Source organism: Bubalus bubalis, chromosome 4 (genome assembly GCF_019923935.1).
Source record: "Bubalus bubalis isolate 160015118507 breed Murrah chromosome 4, NDDB_SH_1, whole genome shotgun sequence".
Classification (NCBI taxonomy): domain Eukaryota; kingdom Metazoa; phylum Chordata; class Mammalia; order Artiodactyla; family Bovidae; genus Bubalus; species Bubalus bubalis.
In genome coordinates, this window is record NC_059160.1 from 68,345,769 (window position 1) to 68,368,656 (window position 22,888).

A 22,888-nucleotide genomic window follows, 5' to 3' on the forward strand; every position below is an offset into this window, starting at 1 on the left:
TTTCTTATCTCTTCTTTGGAACTCTGCATACAGATGCTTATATCTTTCCTTTTCTCCTTTGCTTCTCTTCTTTCCACAGCTATTTGTAAGGCCTCTTCAGACCGCCTTTTTCCTTTTTTGCATTTCTTTTTCTCGGGGATGGTCTTGATCCCTGTCTCCTGTACAATGTCACAAACCTCAGTCCATAGTTCATCAGATCTAGTCCCTTAAATCTATTTCTCACTTCCACTGTATAGTCATAAGGGATTTGATTTAGGTCATACCTGAATGGTGTAGTGGTTTTCCCTACTTTCTTCAATTTAAGTCTGAATTTGGCAATAAGGAGGTCAGGATCTAGCCACAGTCTGCTCCCGGTCTTGTTTTGCTGACTATATAGAGCTTCTCCATCTTTGGCTGCAAAGAATATAATCAAAATGAGTTCAGTGTTGACCATCTGGTGATGTCCATGCGTTGTCTTCTCTTGTGTTGTTGGAAGAGAGTGTTTGCTATGACCAGTACATTCTCTTGGCAAAACTCTATTAGCCTCTGCCCTGCTTCATTCCGTTCTCCAAGGTCAAATTTGCCTGTTACTCCAGGTGTTTCTTGACTTCCTACTTTTGCATTCCAGTCCCACATAATGAAAAGGACATCTTTTTTGGGTGTTAGTTTTGAAAGTCTTGTAGGTCTTCATAGAACCGTTCAACTTCAGCTTCTTCAGCGTTACTGGTTGGGGCATAGGCTTGGATTACCGTGATATTGAATGGTTTGCCTTAGAAATGAACAGAGATCATTCTGTCCTTTTTGAGACAGCATCCAAGTACTGCATTTGGACTCTTTTGTTGACCATGATGGCTACTCCATTTCTTCTAAGGGATTCCTGTCCACAGTAGCAGATATAATGGTCATCTGAGTTAAATTCACTCATTCAAGTCCATTTTAGTTCACTGATTCCTAGAATGTCGACATTCACTCTTGCCATCTCCTGTTTGACTACTTCCAATTTGCCTTGATTCGTGGACCTGACATTCCAGGTTCCTATGCAATATTGCTCTTTACAGCATAGGCCCTTGCTTCTATCACCAGCCACATACACAACTGGGCATTGTTTTTGCTTTGGCGCCATCCCTTCATTCTTTCCAGAGTTATTTCTCCACTGATCTCCAGTAGCATATTGGGCACCTACCGACCCGGGGAGTTCCCCTTTTGGTATCCTATCATTTTGCCTTTTCATACTGTTCATGGGGTTCTCAAGGCAAGTATACTGAAGTGGTTTGCCATTCCCTTCTCTAGTGGACCGATCACATTCTATCAGACCTCTCCACCATGACCTGTCTGTCTTGGGTGGCCCCATACCGCATGGCTTAGTTTCAATGAGTTAGATAGGCTGTGGTCCATGTGACCAGAATGGCTAGTTTTCTATGATTATGGTTTCAGTGTGTCTGCCCTCTGATGCCCTGTCACAACATCTACTGTCTTACTTGGGTTTCTCTTACCTTGGACGTGGGGTATCTCTTCACAGCTGCTCCAGCAAAGCGCAGCTGCTGCTCCTTACCTTGGACAAGGGGGTATCTCCTCACAGCCGACCCTCTTGACCTTGAAAGTGGAGGTTATCTTTATTACCTCCACCATAGTTTGACCTCAGGTCAAATAACAGGGAAGGAACACAACCCCACCCTTCAACAGAAAATTGGATTTAAGATTTACTGACCATGGCCCCACCCATCAGAATAAGACCCAGTTTCCTCCTCAGTCAGTCTCTCCCATCAGAAAGCTTCCATAATAAGCTCTTATCCTTCTCCATCAGAGGGCAGATAGACAGAAAACCACAATCACAGAAAACTAACCAATCTGATCACACAGACCACAGCTTTGTCTAACTCAATGAAACTATGCGCCATGCCATGTAGGGCCACCCAAGACAACGGGACATGGTGGAGAGTTCTGACAAAACATGGTCCGCTGGAGAAGGCAATGGCAAACCACTTCAGTATTCTTACCTTGAGAACCCCATGAACAACATGAAAAAGCAAAAAGATAGGACACTGAGAGAAGAACTCCCCAGGTTGGTAGGTGCTACTGGAGATCAGTGGAGAAATAACTCCAGAAAGAATGAGGAGATGGAACCAAAGCAAAAACAATACCCAGTTTTGATTGTGAACGGTAATGGAAGTGAAGTCCAACGCTGTGAGAACAATACTGCATAGGAACCTGGAATGTTAGGTCCATGAATCAAGGCAAACTGGTGTTAGGTCCATAGATCAAGGCAAACTGGAAGTGGTCAAACAGGAGATGACAAGAGTGAACATCAACATTTTAGGAATCAGCAAACTAAAATGGACTGGAATTAGTGAATTTAACTCAGATGACCATTATATCTACTACTGTGGGCAAGAATCCCTTAGAAGAAATGAAGTAGCTCTCATAGTCAACAAGAGTTTGCAATGCAGTCCTTGGATACAATCTCAAAAACAACAGAATGATCTCTGCTCAGTTCCAAGTAAACCATTCAATATCACAGTAATCCAAGTCTATTTCCTGACCAGTAATGCGAAGAAGCTGAAGTTGAATGGTTCTATGAAGACCTACAAAACCTTCTAGAACTAATACCCCATAAAAGATGTCCTCTTCATTATAGGGGGCTGGAATGCAAAAGTAGGAAGTCAAGCAATACCTTGAATAACAGGCAAGTGTGGCCTTGGAGTACAGAATGAAGCAGGTCACAGGCTAACAGAGTTTTGCCAAGAGGATGCACTGGTCATAGCAAACACCCTCTTCTGACACACAAGAGAAACTCTACACATGGACTTCACCAGATGGTCAGTAGCAAAATCATATTGATTATATTCTTTGCAGCCAAATATGGAGAAGCTCTATACAGTCAGCAAAAACAAGAACGGGAGCTGACTGTGGCTCAGATCATGAACTCCTTATTACCAAATTCAGACTTGAATTGAAGAAAGTAGGGAAAACCACTACACCATTCAGATATGACCTAAATCACATCCGTTACAGCTATACAGTGAAAGTGAGAAATAGATTCAAGGGATTATATCTGATAGACAGAGTGCCTGATGAACTATGAATGGAGGTTCATGACACTGTATGGGAGACAGTGATCAAGACTATCCCCAAGAAAAATAAATGTAAAAAGGCAAAATGCTTGTCTGAGGAGGCCTTACAAATAGCTATGAAAAGAAGAGAAGTGAAAGGCAAAGGAGAAAAGGAAAGATATACCTATTTGAATGCAGAGTTCCAAAGAATAGCAAGGAGAGATAAGGAAGCCTTCCTCAGCGATCAATGAAAACAAATAGAAGAAATCAATAGAATTGGAAAGACTACAGATCTCTTCAAGAAAATGATAGATACCAAGGAAACATTTCATGCAAAGATAGGCATAATAAAGGACAGAAATTGTATGGACCTAACAGAAGCAGAAGATGTTAAGAAGAGGTGGGAAGAATACATAGAAGAACTATACGAAAAAGAGATTCACAACCCAGATAATCACGATGGTGTGATCACTCACCTAGAACCAGACATCCTGAAATGTGAAGTCAAGTGGGCCTTAGAAAGCATCACTACGAACAAAGCTAGTGAGGGGATGGAATTCCAGTTGAGCTATTTCAAATCCTAAAAGATGATGCTGTGAAAGTGCTGCACTCAACATGCCAGCAAATTTGGAAAACTCAGCAGTGGTCACAGGACTGGAAAAGGTCAGTTTTCATTCCAGTTCCAAAGAAAGACAATGCCAAAAAATGTCCAAACTACTGCACAATTGCACTCATCTCACATGCTAGCAAAGTAATGCTCAAAATTCTCCAAGCCAGACTTCATCAATATGTGAACCGTGAACTTCCTGATGTTCAAGCTGGTTTTAGAAAAGGCAGAAGAACCAGAGATCAAATTGCCAACATCCATTGGATCATCCCAGAGGGATGGTATGGGGAGGGAGGAGGGAGGAGGGTTCAGGATGGGGAACACATGTATACCTGTGGCGGATTCATTTTGATATTTGGTAAAACTAATACAATTATGTAAAGTTTAAAAATAAAATAAAATTTAAAAAAATAAATAAATAAACAAAGCCTAAAAAAAAAAAAAAAAAAAGCAAGAGAGTTCCAGAAAAACATCTACTTCTGCTTTATTGAATACACCAAAACCTTTGACTCTGGATCACAACAAACTGTGGAAAATTCTTCAAGAGATAGGAATACAGACCACCTGACCTGCCTCCTGAGAAATCTGTATGCAGGTCAAGAAGCAACAGTTGGAACTGGACATGGAACAACAGACTGGTTCCAAATCAGGAAAGGAGTACATCAAGGCTCTATATTGTCACCCTGCTAATTTAACTTATATCCAGAATACATCATGAGAAACAGTGGGCTGGATGAAGCACAAGCTGGAATCAATATTGTTCAGAGAAATATCAATAACCTGAGATATGCAGATGACACCACCCTTATGGCAGAAAGCAAAGAACTAAAGAGTCTCTTGATGAAAATGAAAGAGGAGAGTGAAAACAAACAAGCAAACAAAAAAACACCTAACATTCAGTAAACTAAGAAACATTCAGAAAACTAAGATCATGGCAGCTGGTCCCATCACTTCATGGCAAATAGATGGGGAAGCAGTGGAAACAGTGACAGACTATTTTTCCGGGCTCCAAAATCACTGCAGATGATAACTGAAGCCATGGAATTAAAAGACGCTCGCTCCTTGGAGGAAAAGTTATGACCAACCTAGACAGCATATTAAAAAACAGAGACATTATTTTGCCAACAACAGTTCGTCTAGTCAAAGCTATGGTTTTTCCAGTAGTTGTGTATGGATGTGAAAGTTGGAATATAAAGAAGGCTGAGTGCCGAAGAATTGATGCTTTTGACCTGTGGTGTTGGGGAAGACTCTTGAGAGTCCCTTGGACTGCAAGGAGATCCAGCCAGTCCATCCTAAAGGAGACCAGTCCTGGGTGTTCATTGGAAGGACTGATGCTGAAACTGAAACTCCAATACTTTGGCCACCTGTTGCAAAGAACTGACTCACCAGAATGTACCCTGATGCTGGGAAATATTGAAGGCGGGAGGAGATGGGGACAACAGAGGATGAAATGGTTGGATGGCATCACTGACTCAATGGACATGAGTTTGAGTAATCTCTGGGAGTTGGTGATGGACAGGGAGGCCTGGCGTGCTGCAGTCCATTGGGTCTCATAGAGTTGGACACGACTGCACGATTGAACTGAACTGAACTGGTGTGCCTGGTGATTTTCATACTTAATCTCATTAATCCTCACACCATCCTTGGCCAATCCAGACAGAGGAGTCCAAATAAATTACATAACTTGCTTGATCCCACAAACTAATAATGACTTCAATCACTTTCTAAACCTAGTTTTTTCTTTCCAAAGTGGAGGTTCTTTCTCCTAAAGACTTAAAAAACCCATACTATCAAACTTAAGGGATCACCGTCAATTGTGGGTTTGTTTTTCCCCCCAAAGACAGCAAACTTTTAGGAGTTCCCTGGTTAGGACTGGTGGTTAGGACTCAGGTGTTTCACTGCCATGGAGGAATTATAGTGTCATAGTGACTGTAATGAAAGGTGTCCATCCTAGTGTGGTGATATTTATTTGTCCATGGCTACTTTTCTATCAATGAATGGATAAATGAAAGAATGAATGGAAAAATAAAAGTTAATATATTCCTGGACATAAAATTTATATCTTTAAATCAATCCAAGTTTAGATCATTGTCTTTGCAACTGGAGTAAGATAGTGTTACACTGACTAACTTCTATAAGCTTTCTTTGAAAAGTTCAGAAAACAGGGAGCAGAGACCTGGACTATGTGCCTTACAGAGCTAACCCTCGAAAATGTATAGCTGGTTACAGCTAATGTTATTAAGTACGTAACTTTGAGCATCATGAGCTACAACGCAAGGCCAGGCCCTGAGTGATATGATATACAAATAAAAAGTCCAGTAAAAAAAGTTCTATTTATTCTACTTGCCAGTTTTTTTTTGTTTTTTTTTTTAAGGTGGAGGAGGAAAATTCACAATCAAATTTGTGGGCGGTGATTTTCCTTATGGGCTACAAAAGATGATGCTTATACTGTCTTTTATACCTCACTCTCATTTATTCATTAAACTAATTATTATCACCACCTCCTGTTTTTAACATTGTCATGGATTTTAGAGAGTATGCCAAGAACTATTTTTTATTCTTTGCATGTTGTCCTGAGGAATAATGAATATCAGTAGAGACAAGAAAATGGGAAATCATGCAACAAAAGCAAAAATGAAAAGGAGTATAGAGACAAATGCTAAATTAATTGCCCCTCAGCTTAAATATAATTGGGAGTAATGGCTGTCACACCCCTTGTAATATACAATGCAGTGAGAAGCCACCCAAATTCTATTTTCTCCAATTATTCTTCATTTATATCTTTGAGAAGAGGAATAATTCTCGTCAAAAAGTCTTACCAAAAGGAAGCATGAGAGGGCTATGCAAGTGTTCTCAGGTTGCAACAAAATGTCAGAACCCTGAAACTTCAAAGTGATAGTGAGTGTCCCAAAACGGTTCCCCAGGTGTTTCTATTTAGTCTTTATTAAGACTATTGGAATAAAGTGATTCTACTCATAAACCTCTCATAACAGGAAAACAGAGGCTAAAGCTCCAACTAATCACTTCACAATCACTCTTCATTCTTGCCAGAAAAGGCACAACACATTTTAAGTGTACTATATTTAAATGCTACTATAATTTTTTGCAAAAGGTTATGCAAAAAGTTTTGCAAAAGGTTAGCAAAATACATTTTTAAGTTGATATTCTACCAAATAAATGCATGAAAATAAGCTGCAAAATAATTTTTTGTTGAGTCTCTTTACTCTTATTTCTGAAAGAAGCATCATAAAACAAATTTATATCTATATGAAAAAGTTTCACTAAGATCATTATATTTTCATTAACTATTAGATAAATACTATAATTTACAGTACAATTCTTTCTAATAATATGGCATTTATGAATGTTAAGTTAAATTTAGAACTCTTGGAAATGTATTAAGCAATTAAAAATTTATCCATTTTTTTCAACAAGATGAGTGTTATAGGTGCCTACAGTTTTCCATTTATTTTTTCCTGTTAGGAAATGTTAATGAATAAACAAAATTTGTGTGCATTAATATGCTACAAGGGGAAAAAACCTTGTTCTTTTTTTTAACATTTCAATTTATTTTGAAATTGTCTACTAGCATTTCATACCTACAAGGATTTATTTTGTCAGTTGTAACTAAGTCATCGTTATGACAATGGCATAGGGGTCAATATTCCATCAGTTTTCCAGATAATTTTTGTTGAGAAATATATGGACCATTTTCTTGTGCAATTCTTTTATCTTATTTCCTGTAACTTCAGAAAAATATTATACCTTAAAAGTTTACTGTAGAAAGGAGACAGTCAAAGGAGAGACATACAATCCACAACAGAGAAGTATATTAGTAAAGGCCAGTATGCTAATTCACTTAGTGAACACCTCGCGTATGCCAGGGACTGCAGTCGTCACTGGGAATACAAGGGTGAGCAAGGCTGACCTTGTATAGATCATCACAGAACTTCAGACTGGTTGGAAACAGAGAAGAAAAAATTCCAGGATCCAAGACAGGGCAAAACCAAAACCTTAAACCAGCAAGTCCTCTGACAGAAATGACATGAAAATAGGCTTGACCTAATGGAAGATAAATTAGAAAGCAGTGAGATAAGGTGATAGATAACGAAGAACAGATCATATATGTCTAGAATAACAGGACTAACATCTTTGAATAAAATGGAAAACTGAATTTTAGACATAGTCTAGTTTCTGATCTGCATCAAGCTATAAACAAATTACTCCATGAATTTACTAAAATCAGAAGTCTGTATATTAGCATTATTTGATCACGTTGCATTCCACTGTGATCATTTTTTATTTTAGTTTCGGACATTTTGAATATAGCATTTCAAAATGTAGATGTCATGCTTTTCTTTTTTTATTTTGGAGGAAGAATTTGAAAAATGTAGTTTGTCAGCTGATAAGAAATAAATTCCAAAAACATAAAAGCATTGTAGAAAATGTAACATTCATTCATTTAAATAGGTTTTTTTACATTTGCTTGTACTAGGCAGCACTTCTATATCTCATGTTTAAGATGAGGAGCCAAAAAGAAAATGTCTCCACCTTCACAGAGTTTGCACTGAAGTGGGAGAGACACATAGAAAGAGAATAAGCAGATTATTATATGATACAATGGCAGGAGATGTGTGCAAGAAAGAAGAAAGTAGAATAAGTATAAAAAGGGATGAAGATGGTAAGTGGGCAGCATAAATATTTTGGATTCATTGAGCAGATGGGAATGTCAGAGGAGGTGACATTTGACCAAAGACCTGAAGGGAATGAGGAATGATCCACATGAGGATCCGGGTGTGAGAGGATACAAGAGAGCTCCCAGGAAGAGAGAACAGTGAGTGGAAATTAGCTGAGGTGGGGACTTGACATGTTTGAGGAATGACAGGGAGGACAATGGGACTCTGAGCAAAGACAGAAGTGAGAGAAGGATTGAAAGGTAGTCATGTAGGGCTTTGTGTGCGTGTGTGCTCAGTCATGTCTGACTCTGTGATCTCATGGACTTTAGCCTGCCAGTCTCCTCTGTCCATGGAATTCTCCAGGTAAGAACACTGGATTGGGTTGCCCTCTCCTTCTCTAGGGGATCTAGGGGATTGAATCCACATCTCTTACATCTCCTGCATTGGCAGGTGGATTGTTTTACCACTAGCACCATCCCACGCCTTTGTAGACACCAGTAAAACAATTGAATTTATTATAAATATCATGGAAACCAACTGCACAGTTTGGAGAAAAAAAGTGATACAGTCTGATTTGTGTCTTAAAAGGCTATCACTCCTGTTTGGGGAAGAAACTATAGAATGTGCTGATAGAAATAGGTTAAGTAATTAAAAGGCATTTAATAGTAATCTAGGTAAGAGACAAGGTACATGGAAGTGTGGTACATGGAAGTGGGTATATGGAAGTGTGAAGGTGGTTCTAATTGGCTACACTCAGAATATAATTTGAAAAAGGATGGACAGAATTGTTAGTGGATATGATTGGTGAAAGGAGAGAATAAGCAGAGTTCTTGTTTGGGGTGTACACAAGTGGGTGTTAAGAGAGGGATAGATTCTATGGGAAACAAAAAATAATGAGATTGAGAATTGAACAAAATATAGGAGAGATGTTCTTATTCAGAGCAAAAATAGAAAGTAAAATCAGGAAAAATAAAAAAGGGGAAGATAGAAGTCTTAAATGAGAATTTAAATGCAGTGATTATATTTGAGAGAAATTACAACTTTTAAAAACTTTTAAAAAGCACAATTACTTGACTTTGTAACTGAATAGTTCTGTTGTCACAGACCAGGAAATATCTTCACTACTTTGGCAGACTTTACATTGAATAGACATTATATTATCATTATAGTATACTCCCCTGGAAAATTGCTTTAATAGTATATGAATATGTCATTTGCTTGACAATGATAGTAGGTCTGTGCATTCGTGTCATTGTTGAGCCTGAAAGGGAAGGGACAATAATCTAAGTGCCTTTCATCACAAGTAAGGTGACGCCAGCCTAGAAGATAATGAACTTCCACGGGGTGGACAAACAGCCAACACGCTGTTATATGCTACCGATGTGTCCTCCCAGAGCAATTTATTACTCAGAAGTTTTGAATTTCCCAAAGGGGAAAGAAAGCCTTTTGTGGGCATAGGTTTCTTTAGTGAATGCTTATGACAGAGCATTTCCTCTTCATTCTATGTCACAAAGCTGCTTATCTATTAGGAATGGGAAAAGTCAGCTTTGATAAGTTGGAAGCCTATTTAAAATTCTCTAGCTCAGAGCCATTATCTCAGTGCCTTTTAGAGTTTCACATTCCCTGTTTTCAAGCTAAAGGGAAAATGTGGAGAAAGTTATGCCTTCTAACATAATACAGGGCTTTGATTGCTAGAGTTTGGTTGCAAAACAATTTATAAGTCACAGATATTGATCACATTCATTTCCAATTGCAGGTTTTTAAGCTATAAAATAAATAGAGTTGGTCTTAAAGGGAAACACAGAAAGACCACCAGGTGCACATCAACCTCTAACCCATTTTCACAATATTACAGCTGCTCAGACTTTTGCTTTCCAGCAGCACCACCCCTCATTTGGAAGGATATAGCTTATTAGGTGTTTGATCTTTTATCAGTATCCTATGGAGGCTAATGACAATTCAAACAGAGCTGTAATGATCTTACCATTACATCTGGGGGAAAAGCCAAAAAGAGAATCTAGAATCCTGGAAAACAGTAGAGCTAAAATCAAACCTAACTGCTTTCCAACATTGTCTAGCTTAGAACATCATAAGAGGCATGAAAATACAATTGGGAAATTTTCTTAGAGCGAGCAGGTGAGTCATTATGTGACTTAACACAAAAGCAAATCTTGAATAATTGCAAGCTTCAGTTCAGTTCAGTCACTCAGTTGTGTCTGACTCTTTGCGACCCCATGAATCACAGCACACCAGGCCTCCCTGTTCAGCGCCAACTCCTGGAGTCTACTCAAACTGATGTCCATCAAGTCAGTGATGCCATCCAGCCATCTCATCCTTTGTCATCCCCTTCTCCTCCTGCCCCCAATCCCTCCCAGCATCAGGGTCTTTTCCAATGAGTCAACTCTTCGCATGAGGTGGCCAAAGTACTGGAGTTTCAGCTTTAGCATCAGTCCTTCCAATGAACACCCAGGACTGATCTCCTTTAGGATGGACTGGTTGGACCTCCTTGTGGTCCAAGGGACTCTCAAGAGTCTTCTCCAACACCACAGTTTAAAAGCATCAATTCTTTGGTGCTCAACTTTCTTCACAGTCCAACTCTGACATCCATAAATGACCACTGGAAAAACCATAACTTTGACTAGATGGACCTTTGTTGGCAAAGTAATGTCTCTGCTTTTTAATATGCTACTTAGGTTGGTCATAACTTTTATTCCAAGGAGTAAGCGTCCTTTAATTTCATGGCTGCAGTCACCATCTGCAGTGATTTTGGAGCCCCAAAAAATAAAGTCTGACACTGTTTCCACTGTTTTCCCATCTATTTCCCATGAAGCTTAGGCAACTCCTAAACTTTATGAAGTTTACCCATCCACAAAACTGTTGCTTAAGACCCTTCTATTGTTGTTTACCCCAAATTACCCCTCCTCATCAGCAAGCTGAGTTTGACACATTTAAACCTAGCTTATGGACCTTATGGAGCTATTTCACATTTGTGTGCCTGCATGTGTGGTTGCCAAAGTCATGTCTGACTCTTTGCGACCCCATGGACTGTAGCCTGCCAGGCTTCTCTGTCCAAAGGATTTTCCAGGAAAGAATACTGGAATGGGTTGCCATCTCCTTCTCAAGGGTATCTTCTAGACCCAGGGATTGAACCCACATCTCCTTCACTGGCAGGTGGGTTCTTTACCACTGAGCCAGAAGGGAAGCCCCCAAAATTTTGAAATATAGGTCACTGCAGAGACCTCTCAGTGACTCCACTCTGCAGAACAGATGATTTCTCAAATCATGTTTTCATTCTTTTTGTTTATACTAATTTCTGGACCATCTGGGCTGGCCCCTCTGCTGTATATGGCTCTTTCCATAAGATTGAGCTTTTGCTTCTGTTTGTACCTATGCTATTTCTTTGTCTTGAAGGAGGAAACAGAACAGGCTCTATCTTGAAAGCAGGACTCCATCTTGGGCCAGACTGTGGACTTTGAGCTATATGCCCAGTATCTATGGAAACAACATACCAACTGGAAAGCCAGACCCCCTGAAGGAAGAGCCCCAGGGCTCATACTTAGATTCTCCATCGCCTGAAATAATACCCTAACTACCTGTGTAACCGAATAGAATCATACATTCTATTATGCTTATTGGGGTATGACCACAGGCCTATTGATAATTGTCCACTGTTAACTACCTAGGTAAGGCATATGAATCACCAGTTAACTTTGACTGTATCTTTATTTTTCCTTTGTTCAGACTAGTTTCAGGGAATTTGGGGAGGCAGCTTTGTGCACGGATTTGCGCACATACACTTAGGGTATAAAAGTTTTTCACAAAAACTGGTCAGGTTTCCTTGGCTAAGAGGAGACTCTGCCTTGGGCCCGCAAGTGTAATAAACTGCACTCCACTATCTGCATTGTCCTTCTGAGTGAGTTTGTTTCCTGGAACGCATGGCTACAACAGTCTCAGTCCTCTTCATGTTGAATGGAAATAGTAATAGCTGACATTCAATATTACCTAGAACAAAGTAGCCATTGAATAAACGTGAGCTAGATTTGCAAGATAATTTTATTGTAATAATACAACATCTAGGAAGACATACCACTTCTGCCTTGGAAAAGTTCTAAATTTAAATAGCTAGAGGGAGTGGGGTTTGCTAAGGAGATAATGACTAAGTACCTCAGCAGAACTGGGGAGAAGCTGGGCACAGGCCCTGCTGGTCATCACCCTTGATTCCTGGAAATTCTCACAATTGAAAGAGTTAGTGATTAGGCTTTAAGATCTGAATTTACATATTATCTAATATTTGAGGAAACCTTCTCTATTAGCTCCAAATTTATTTGTTTCAAAAGAAATCACCTTTCCTTAAAATACAAAGTTACTATTATTACTGCGACTACTAGAATCATATCCTGCTGACCAAAGTTATATGACTGAATCATTATATAAATGGACTATGTACTTCCATTTGTGATGTTCATGGAGGAACATAGGAGACAGACTTAGAGACTTTTATATCAGGACTTTGAGGGAGAATGGCGATGGTGGAGTCTTGGGTTGTAACTTTGGGCAAATGAGATCTTAGCAAGTCCAATAACCTTTGACCAGCACAGTTCCCTCCCTTGGCTTGACTAAACTTTAGACCAGTTTTGTCCTGAGTATAGGCTCCTGACTTCCCTTTTCTTACAGCATTCACTTTAGACTACTTGTAATTGGATGGTGGGAGGGCATCATCAATTCAATGGACACGAGTCTGAGCAAACTCCGGGAGATAGTGAAGGACAGGGAAGCTTGGCGTGCTTCAGTCCGTGGGGTTGCAAAGAGTTGAACATGACTGAGCGACTGAACAAAAACAACTTGTAACTGTACATTCATTTCCTTCATTTTTAAATGTAATCTTTTAAAAAGCCTCTTACCAGTTTCACAAGCCAGGGATATCTTTCTCAAGAAACTGGGAGCCATCCTTTTGAAATATTACCAAGGAAGATAGAGCCTCTTATCTCCCAGTCTCTGTGGGAGGGTAGGAGCCTAACTCCTGTGGGTGTCTTTGTCCGAGTTTAAAACTACCTTCTCTCAACTTTACCTTTCTTTTGGGTAAGAGCAATTAGCAAACACAGGTGGCCTAAGATTCCCCCCAAGACACATCCTCCCACCACAACATGCACACACACACTATCTCTTAAAAATTCTCCCACCCTTCCTCTCCTCCTAGTTAAGTATCCAGACTCTATGTGTTCCTCACCCGCCTATCTCTGGCAATAGTATCAGACTAAAATCAAATTGTTTGCCAATTTTATCCAGTGAAAAAAATTTTAACACCCTACTGCCCATACAGTGGCAACCCACTCTAGTACTCTTGTCTGGAAAATCCCATGGATGGAGGAGCCTGGAAGGCTGCAGTCCATGGGGTCGCTGGGAGTGGGACACAACTGAGGGACTTCACTTTCACTTTTCACTTTCATGCATTGGAGAAGGAAATGTCAACCAATTCCAGTATTCTTGTCTGGAGAATCCCAGGGACAGGGGAGCCTAGTGGGCTGCCGTCTGTGGGGTCGCACAGAGTCGGACACGACTGAAGCGACTTAGCAGCAGCAGCAGTAGCCCATACACCAAGAAAGGAACAGAGTTTAGTCTTAGACTCCTACTATCTCTGATCCTTTCTTGACAGGTTTATAGGCCTTTGTAGGTCTGCCACCTGCTTTATTTCTGTCAAGGAATGAGGCAGAAGATGACCCATTTATGTGGGCATTCGTCAAGCTCTGCACCTTCCTGGTTGGAGGCACCATCTTAGTTTTTTATTTTAATAACACTGTGTTTCTGCTGTCAATAAAGTGAATCAATTATATGTATAGATTATATATACATCCCTTCCTCCCACCTCCTGTATCCCACCCCTCTAGGTCATACAGAGCACCAAGCTGAGTTCCCTGTACTATACAGAAGCTTCCCTCTAGCTACCTAGACACCTTCTTTTTCTTTCTTTCTCCTTCCTTCCTTGTTCTGCCCCCTCCCTCTTCCCCTTCCCATTTTTTTCTCTTCTTTCCCTTTGTCTCCCTTACATTAGTGACAGTTATTCATTTTTCCTGAAGGATCCATCATCTCTTTAATGAGTTCAGTCTTTCAGAAGAAAATAAAATTGATTTTATTCTAATGCAAAGGAAATTGGCAACATGATTCTGTTTCTTATCATGAAAAAACCATTGAAGTGAGGAAGGCTAAAGGGCCAGGCTACCTTTTTGAAGGGGAAGAGGTTGAGACAAAATAGGTACAGAAAATAAAATAGAAAACTGATAGCTCAACAAAGTATCTTGCTAGACTAGCATGACCTGTAGCAACTCAAAGGCAATGGCAAAGAATGCTCAAACTACCACACAAATGCACTCATCTCACATGCTAGTAAAGTAATGCTCAAAATTCTCCAAGCCAGGCTTCAGCAATATGTGAACTGTGAACTTCCAGATGTTCAAGCTGGTTTTAGAAAAGGCAGAGGAACCAGAGATCAAATTGCCAACATCCGCTGGATCATCGAAAAAGCAAGAGTTCCAGAAAAACATCTATTTCTGCTTTATTGACTATGCCAAAGCCTTTGACTGTGTGAATCACAGTAAACTGTGGAAGATTCTCAAAGAGATAGGGATACCAGAACACCTGACCTGCCTCCTGAAAAATCTATATGCAGGTCAGGAAGCAACAGTTAGAACTGGACATGGAACAACAGAATGGTTCCAAATAGGAAAAGGAGTACATCAAGGCTGTATATTGTCACCCTGCTTATTTAACTTATATGCAGAGTACATCATGAGAAACGCTGGACTGGAAGAGGCACAAGATTGCTGGGAGAAATACCAATAACCTCAGATATGCAGATAACACCACCCTTATGGCAGAAAGTGAAGAGGAACTAAAAAGCCTGTTGATGAAAGTGAAAGAGGAGAGTGAAAAAGTTGGCTTAAAGCTCAACATTCAGAAAATGAAGATCATGGCATCTGGTCCCATCACTTCATGGGAAATAAATGGGGAAACAGTGGAAACAGTGTCAGACTTTATTTTTGGGGGTTCCAAAATCACTGCAGACGGTGATTGCAGCCATGAAGTTAAAAGACACTTACTCCTTGGAACAAAAGTTATGACCAACCTAGATAGCATATTAAAAAGCAGACAGCAAAAGAGACACTGATGTATAGAACAGTCTTATGGACTCTGTGGGAGAGGGAGAGGGTGGGAAGATTTTGGAGAATGGCATTGAAACATGTAAAATATCATGTATGAAACGAGTTGCCAGTCCAGGTTCAATGCACGATACTGGATGCTTGGGGCTGGTGCACTGGGACGACCCAGAGGGATGGTATGGGGACGGAGGAGGGAAGAGGGTTCAGGATGGGGAACACATGTATACCTGTGGAGGATTCATTTTGATATTTGGCAAAACTAATACAATTATGTAAAATTTAAAAATAAAATAAAATTAAAAAAAAAAGAAGTTGTCATGGTCTATTAAGGCTAGAGTTATAGAACTCTGGTGGCAATAGAAAGAAAAATCAGTCTATTGTTGAAGAATTAGTATGGTAAGTCATCAATTTGAGTCCTGAAGTTAATGGGAACTGAATAAGTGTTTTTGCGTAGCGGGTATTTCTGTAAGCTTCTTTTGACAGTGGAAGGGTTGGACATTTGTCTTCTAAACCCAGGACCTTGAATAAGAAAAGTGCCCAGTTTTTAAATTTCATAATTAAAAATAAAAAAAATAAAAAGCAGAGACATTACTTTGCCAACAAAGGTCTGTCTAGTCCAGGCTATGGCTTTTCCAGTAGTCATGTATGGATGTGAGAGTTGGACTGTGAAGAAAGCTGAGCACCGGAGAATTGATGCTTTTGAGCTGTGGTGTTGGAGAAGACTCTTGTCCAACCTAAAGATCAGTCCTGGGTATTCACTGGAAGGACTGATGCTAAAGCTGAAACTCCAGCACTTTGGCCACCTCATGCAAAGAACTGACTCATTGGAAAAGACCCTGATGCTGGGAGGGACTGGGGGCAGGAGAAGAAGGGGACTACAGAGGATGAGATGGCTGGATGGCATCACGGACTCAATGGACATGAGTTTAGGTGAACTCGGGGAGTTGGCGATGGACAGGGAGGCCTGGTGTGCTTTGATTTTGGAGATCGCAATGAGTTGGACATGACTGAGTGACTGAACTGACTGAACTGTAGCAACTCATCTTCCCAAAGGAGAAATGAAACTTTGGCCACCACTTCCCTATGAACAATTCAAGTGTAACTCTCTTTAAGTGAGAGTGTGGTAGGCAACCCTGCAGACTAGCAGCATCAGCATCCTGGGAGCTTTCAGAGACACCAAATCTCAGATCCTACCTAGAACTACTGGATCCAACCTACAGAGCCATGAGGATCCCAGGTGATTCCAGTGAACCCTAAGGTTTGAGAAACCCTGGCATGGAAAGCACACTCTGGAGTCAGAATAATAATGGTGGCAATTCAGGATGGTGTGTCCAGTAGAGTCAAGCAAGTTATCAACAATGCTTTAACAAATAAGGAAACAAGGCAATGAGAAGTAACTTGTCTAAAGGCACAAAGTTAATGCAGACATACCTTGTTTTATTGTTCTTTACTTTATTGCACTTAAGATACTGCCTTTTTTTCTTTTTTTTTTTTTACAAATAGGAGCTTTCTGGCAACTCTGCTTTGAGCAAGTCTATCGGTACTATTTTGCAACAATATTTGTCCACTTTATGTCTCTTTGTCACATTTTGCTAATTCTTGTAATATTTCAAACCCTCCCAGTGAAAATAATACTCTTTGATGAAGATTCAAATGATGGTTAGTATTTTTCAGCAAGAAAGTTTTAATGTATGTATACTGTTTTTCATATAATGCTATTGCACACTTAATGGAGTACAATATAATGTAAACATAAATTTTATATGCAGTGGGAAGCCAAAACATTTGTGTGACTTCCTTTATTACAGTATTTGCTTTACTGTGGTTGTCTGGAAGCAAACCTTCACTGTAGCTGAGATACACCTATGAATGGAAAAGGAAGTTAAATAAGAGTCCAGTTCATTTCAGTTGCTCAGTTGTGTCTGACTCTTTGTGACCCCATGGACTGCAGCACACCAGGCTTCCCTGTCCTTCACCAACTCCCCGAGCTTGCTCAAACTCATGTCCATCAAGTCAGTGATACCATCCAACCAACTCATCCTCTGTTGTCCGCTTTCCCTCCTACCCTCAATCTTTCCCAGCATCATCCCAGGCCTTTTCCAATTAGTCACTTCTTCGCATAAGTATTGGAGTATTGGAATTTCAGCTTCAGCATCAGTCCTTCCAATGAATATTCAGGACAGATTTCCTTTCAGATTGACTGGTTTGATCTCCTTGCAATCCAGGGGACTCTTAAGAGTCTTCTCCAACACCATGGTTCAAAAGCATCAAAATAATACCTAAATTGAAGTCCTGAGTCTGCTACTTACTAGCTCTAGGAAACCTTGAACAAGTTACCCAAACTCTCTGAGGCTTTCTTATCTAAAAAATAGAGGTGGTGTATACACTCCACAGTTATTATGTAGATTAAATGAGATTACCTGTATAAAGAATCACATATGTTGATATTATTGTTTAGGTTTAATGTTTCTGATAATCTCTGGGGAAAAAGTAGTCATTCTGTTCAAGAATAAATATATTCAGTTATCCTTATGTTAGATGTGAGATGGGAGTGAAGGTAACCATAACAGGTATGCGAGACAATACTGAAAAGAATTTACTTAATTTTCAGATCTGTGGAAATACATGATATATTCCAGGGACAGAGTTTAGAGAAGAAATTAACAGGTCTGAGACTTCAAAGAGAAAATAAAAGAAGTCATGGGAGGAAATTTTAAACCAGCATCTTTTGTTGCCAATTAGCAGACAATTTTAACTTAATGTTTGCATTAAGCCCTGAGGTGTTTTAAGTTAGCATAATCAATCATTTTACCATGTGATTTGCCTTAGGTTTTCCCTTTTTTTTTTTTTTTTTTTTTTGCTTTGTTTCTTTTTTCTTTTTTTAGCAAGAGGTTTACTCAATAGGGTAGAAGATGAGAGACATAAAAAAGTGGAACCTGTTAAGAAGTTGTGAGGTTAAAATCATGTTCCTAGAATCCTGGTTCTATACTAGGCCTGTCAAGCCATGAGGCAAACTGAGAAGTCTCCTGCAGTGTTTTCAAAGAAACCCAATACAAAAAGAAAAGGAACAGTCTAAAAGCAAGCAGTATGAGGTGTAAAAGAAATCATGCTGCTGCAAAACCCTCCCTTGTTTTAACCAGTGCACACACACTATGAGTGCACAATTCACCCTTATACACACACACACACACACACACACACACCTTTATATCCATTCCCCATTTCTCTGCCTCCAATATTTTGCTTTGCTGGTAACCAAAGTAGAGGTTCTGAAATTACATGGAACATTTGAAAATTAAAAAAAAAAAAGACTCAAATTTCCTTTAAAATATATTTTTGCTTTGAAATTTATCACCAGGCACATGTAACATGGGGCATGCTACAGTGTAGGCAGGGGACCTTGCTAGGGTTCCTCATGCCATTTAAACCTCCAATTTCTTAATTATCACCTACTTCCTACTCCCTAGAATGAACCCGTTAGTATATTTTATAGGATTAATAGATCTGTTATTAGCAATTGTGTTTCAGAATTGCTTTTCATATAAAAGGCTTGCACTGACTGTGTCATCCCATTGATCTTACCTCAATGTGCTCCTTACAGTCATTTCAAATGGCTAATAACTTGCTAATATAACTTTACAGGTACATTTTGTCCCTTTCTCTCCACTGATTGTAGACATAGCAGCTCATTAAATGCTGTGAAAGAACACAGGTTAAGGTCCTTTCTTTTAACAAGCCAGCCATGTGAAACTGAAGTCTGAGCTCTTTTTCTTGTAATGATCTTGCTGCACCACCTCCATAATAGCAGGAGGTAGGGTGTGCGGCGAGAATACTTCACAGAGCTGCTTCTACAAGGGATAATTAATTTGGGGGTGGTATTTTCTAAAGTTTTCTTTCAGATCTTGCTTTAATCTTCTTTTTCCTCTCTTGTATCATTGCGAAATCTCATCGGTGCAGGTGGCGGGCCAACTGAGAAGCACGCCAAGGTCACACTGCAAAATGAAACGTGTTGAGGCACACGTGGGCACTAACATTACTGGTTCTAGCCTGGAGCTACTTCTAACAACACATAAAAAGACAGCAAGTTGCGGTCACTTAGCAAAATAGCATCAGGGACGGTGTGAGTCTGCAGGAGTCCTCAAGCGTTGGTGGTTGCTAGCACAGTTGCTAACTATAAAACACAGGATTTTCTATTCCCAAAAGTCCTTGTGATTGCATTTGATTTGGGGGTCAAGTTGGAATGAAAAGTGTTTGTACTAGTCCAGACTGTTTAATAAACTGCTTACATATAAAGGTGAAATAGGCCTGAAATTATTTAAATACTCAGTAACAAAATATAAGCCAGTTATAGTAGAACCATTAAGAAGTTAGTAGTGTCTCTTGCTGAGTTTACTGTAAAACAAATATTGCATACCTGCCAGAAAAAAAATCACAGATTTTAATTTTAATTCCATTACCCCAGTTAAATTAACACAAAATGACAAAGTTGCTCAGTAATTGTGTTCTTTTATTATACCCACTGCTTATGCTTTCAAATAAAATCAGTCAGCTCTTACAAACAGTGTTTTTCACAGGAGACCCTTTCAGTGAATGCCTGCTTCCAGAGTCTTCACTTAGAGTAAACCCCTGCTGACTCTATTCACTTACAGATATTTTCATAACCTCTCTCACACGAACATAAATGTTCATGGGCTACATCCAAGAAGTTAACAAGCCTAAGATAAGAGCTCTGCTGAGCAATGAACTCAATTCCTGCTCTACTTTGAGGGAGAACATGGGATGCTAGCAAAATAATGAAATGCAATACATCAACCTATCTGCCTAGGGAACTCAACTTGCTCAGAATAAATTAATTTAAACCACCAATCAGGAGAGTTCAAATGCAAATGACCAACATAGCTGCATTACCCATTCTGTCTAGTTTTCACCATTGCAGTACTTTTCAGTTATTCGAACACAAAGACAGAGGCTCTCACCACAGTGCTCCTGTAATGTTATGTACACACTGCCTTTCTAGCCTTTTCTTTCATATTTCACACTTCTTTGGATGACTTTTTTTCCCTAGGGATCTTGGGTGCCCTGAAGGTAGCACGTATATTTGGTTTTAACAAATACTTGTCATATGAGTGAATGAATGAGTAGTAATGGATTGAATATTTTAAAATATCCATTGTCTTTCAGATGACCTGAGCTCTTAATTTATAACTTCTGTATTTAGTATTCATACTATATTATGTTTGCAGATATTTTAAATTTCAAATGTACCATCTTTATTTTGCTAATCATCTTCCAAAGACCTTTTCAAATGTAACTTGAACCATGAAGCCTTTGCCACTTTTAACAGCTAGATCTCTTCCTTCTTTGATTACCCATAGTTCTTGAAACATAATTCTGTTTTAGAGCCTTTCTTACTGCTTTTAATTTAGAGTTATTTATTTAATTTTTATTTCCCCAAACCCACAATTGGCTAAAATTTTCTCAACGACAGGCAAGGACCACCTTTTCACAGTTGCCAAGTTCAGCATATATTCATGTATATATAAGAGCTGTTTGATTCACCTTAACTAAAAGTATTGATCCAAAATATGGCTCAATATTATAAAAGATATCATAATGATTTTGTCAGAGGAATACGTGATTTCCTGGGTTCTGTCTCACTGCAGCAAAAATTTGAAATGGCAGACTGGTGTTACAGCTCAGTTTTATTTGGCAAGCAAAGGAAAATACATCCTTGAGGATTGAGAGCAGGTGAACTCGAAAGAAGAGGCTCAATCTTAGCTCCTCTTTTTATATGTTCTGTCTCCTTCCCCTGAGCCTGCTCTATGTAAATTGGGCTAGCCAGGAGGGCTGTTTGCTTCATCTGAGGTTCTCACTCCAGTCCTTGGATTTTCTTTTGTTTCATTTTCATGGGCTTTTTCCTTTCTTTGCCTTTTAGCCACTGCCATTTTGGACTCCTGTTTCCTATTCTAGCTACCTAACAGTTTTACAAAAATAAAACATGATCCCTGCTTATAAAAAGTTCTGGTCTTAAAATACATGAATTTTACCTAAATAACTCACCAAAATGATGAATGTGGGCTAAAATAGTTATAATTAACAGAATAGGGAAGAAGCAATATTTTTAAAAGTAAAAAAAACAAGAACTATAATCTATGAAAAACAAGTATCAGGAGTTCTACTGTAATACAGTGGAATGAGCTCTGCCATTTGCTTTTTTAAGTGACCTTGGCAAATTTGCATTGCCTTCTAGGATCTCTATAAAATGGACAATCATACCCACTTTATTTATTGTGAGAAAGATGAGATTTCTGAAGCTTCTTTTAAACTTTAAGGTGCTACACAAATATAATTTAAACACAGGATGTGGCTTCAGGAATAGAAGGAAACGGAGATGGATGGAAAGCATTATGTCATACTGAAAACTCTCAGAGTAGCTTGAATTTGAGGAAGTAGAAAGGAGAACATGTGCATCTATCTTTAATGTGGAGAATGATATCAGTCAGTCAGTCACTTCACTCAGTCATGTCCGACTCTTTGTGACCCCATGAATCGCAGCACGCCTCCCTGTCCATCACCAGTTCATGGACAAGTAGCTTTAAGATGTATAATTGCAAAGTATTCAGAAGTAAGTCTGCCAGAGAAAGATGAATACTGTATATTCTTACCTATATATAGAATCTGAAAGAACTGAACTCCTAGAAATAGAAAGTAGAATGATGGTTTCCAGGAGCTGAGGAAATGAGATGTTGGTCAAAGGGTACAATCTTCCAGTTACAACATGAATAAATGTGGAGGGTCTAATGTACAGTGTACTTTCTATAATAAACAACATTGTATTGTGTTAACATACTTGAAAGTTGCCAAGAGAGGAGTTCTTGAATGTTCTCACCACCAAAAAATGGTAATTATGTGAGATATTTTGTGGTGTCAACTAACCTTATTGTGGTAATCATTTTGTAATATATATGTATCACATTATCCCATTGTATACCTTAAGCTTATACAATGTTATATCACTTATATCTTAGTAAACCTAAGAGGGATAGGAATACAATAAATTGGTATGTGTGGGACCAGACATTACCATTTTTTTAAAAAACATACCAGGTTATTCTAATGTGAACCAAATGGAGAATCAGACTGTATACAGTGGTTATTTTACTTTAATATGCATAAGCTCCACTTGGGGACATTGTCAATATGCATGTTTTGATGCAGTGAGTCTGGGTTGTACCTGAGATTCTGTGTTTGTAATAAATCAGTCATAGGTCCTAACAATATCCTCTTTACTCTCAGATAATTAAATTTTAATAAAAAAAATTTTTAATGATCTGAAATTCTTAGAAATAAAAATTGCTATACAGTATGTTGTATTTGGGAGAAATATTTTTAGTGTAGTTTTTTCCCCACAAGTTTTATTGA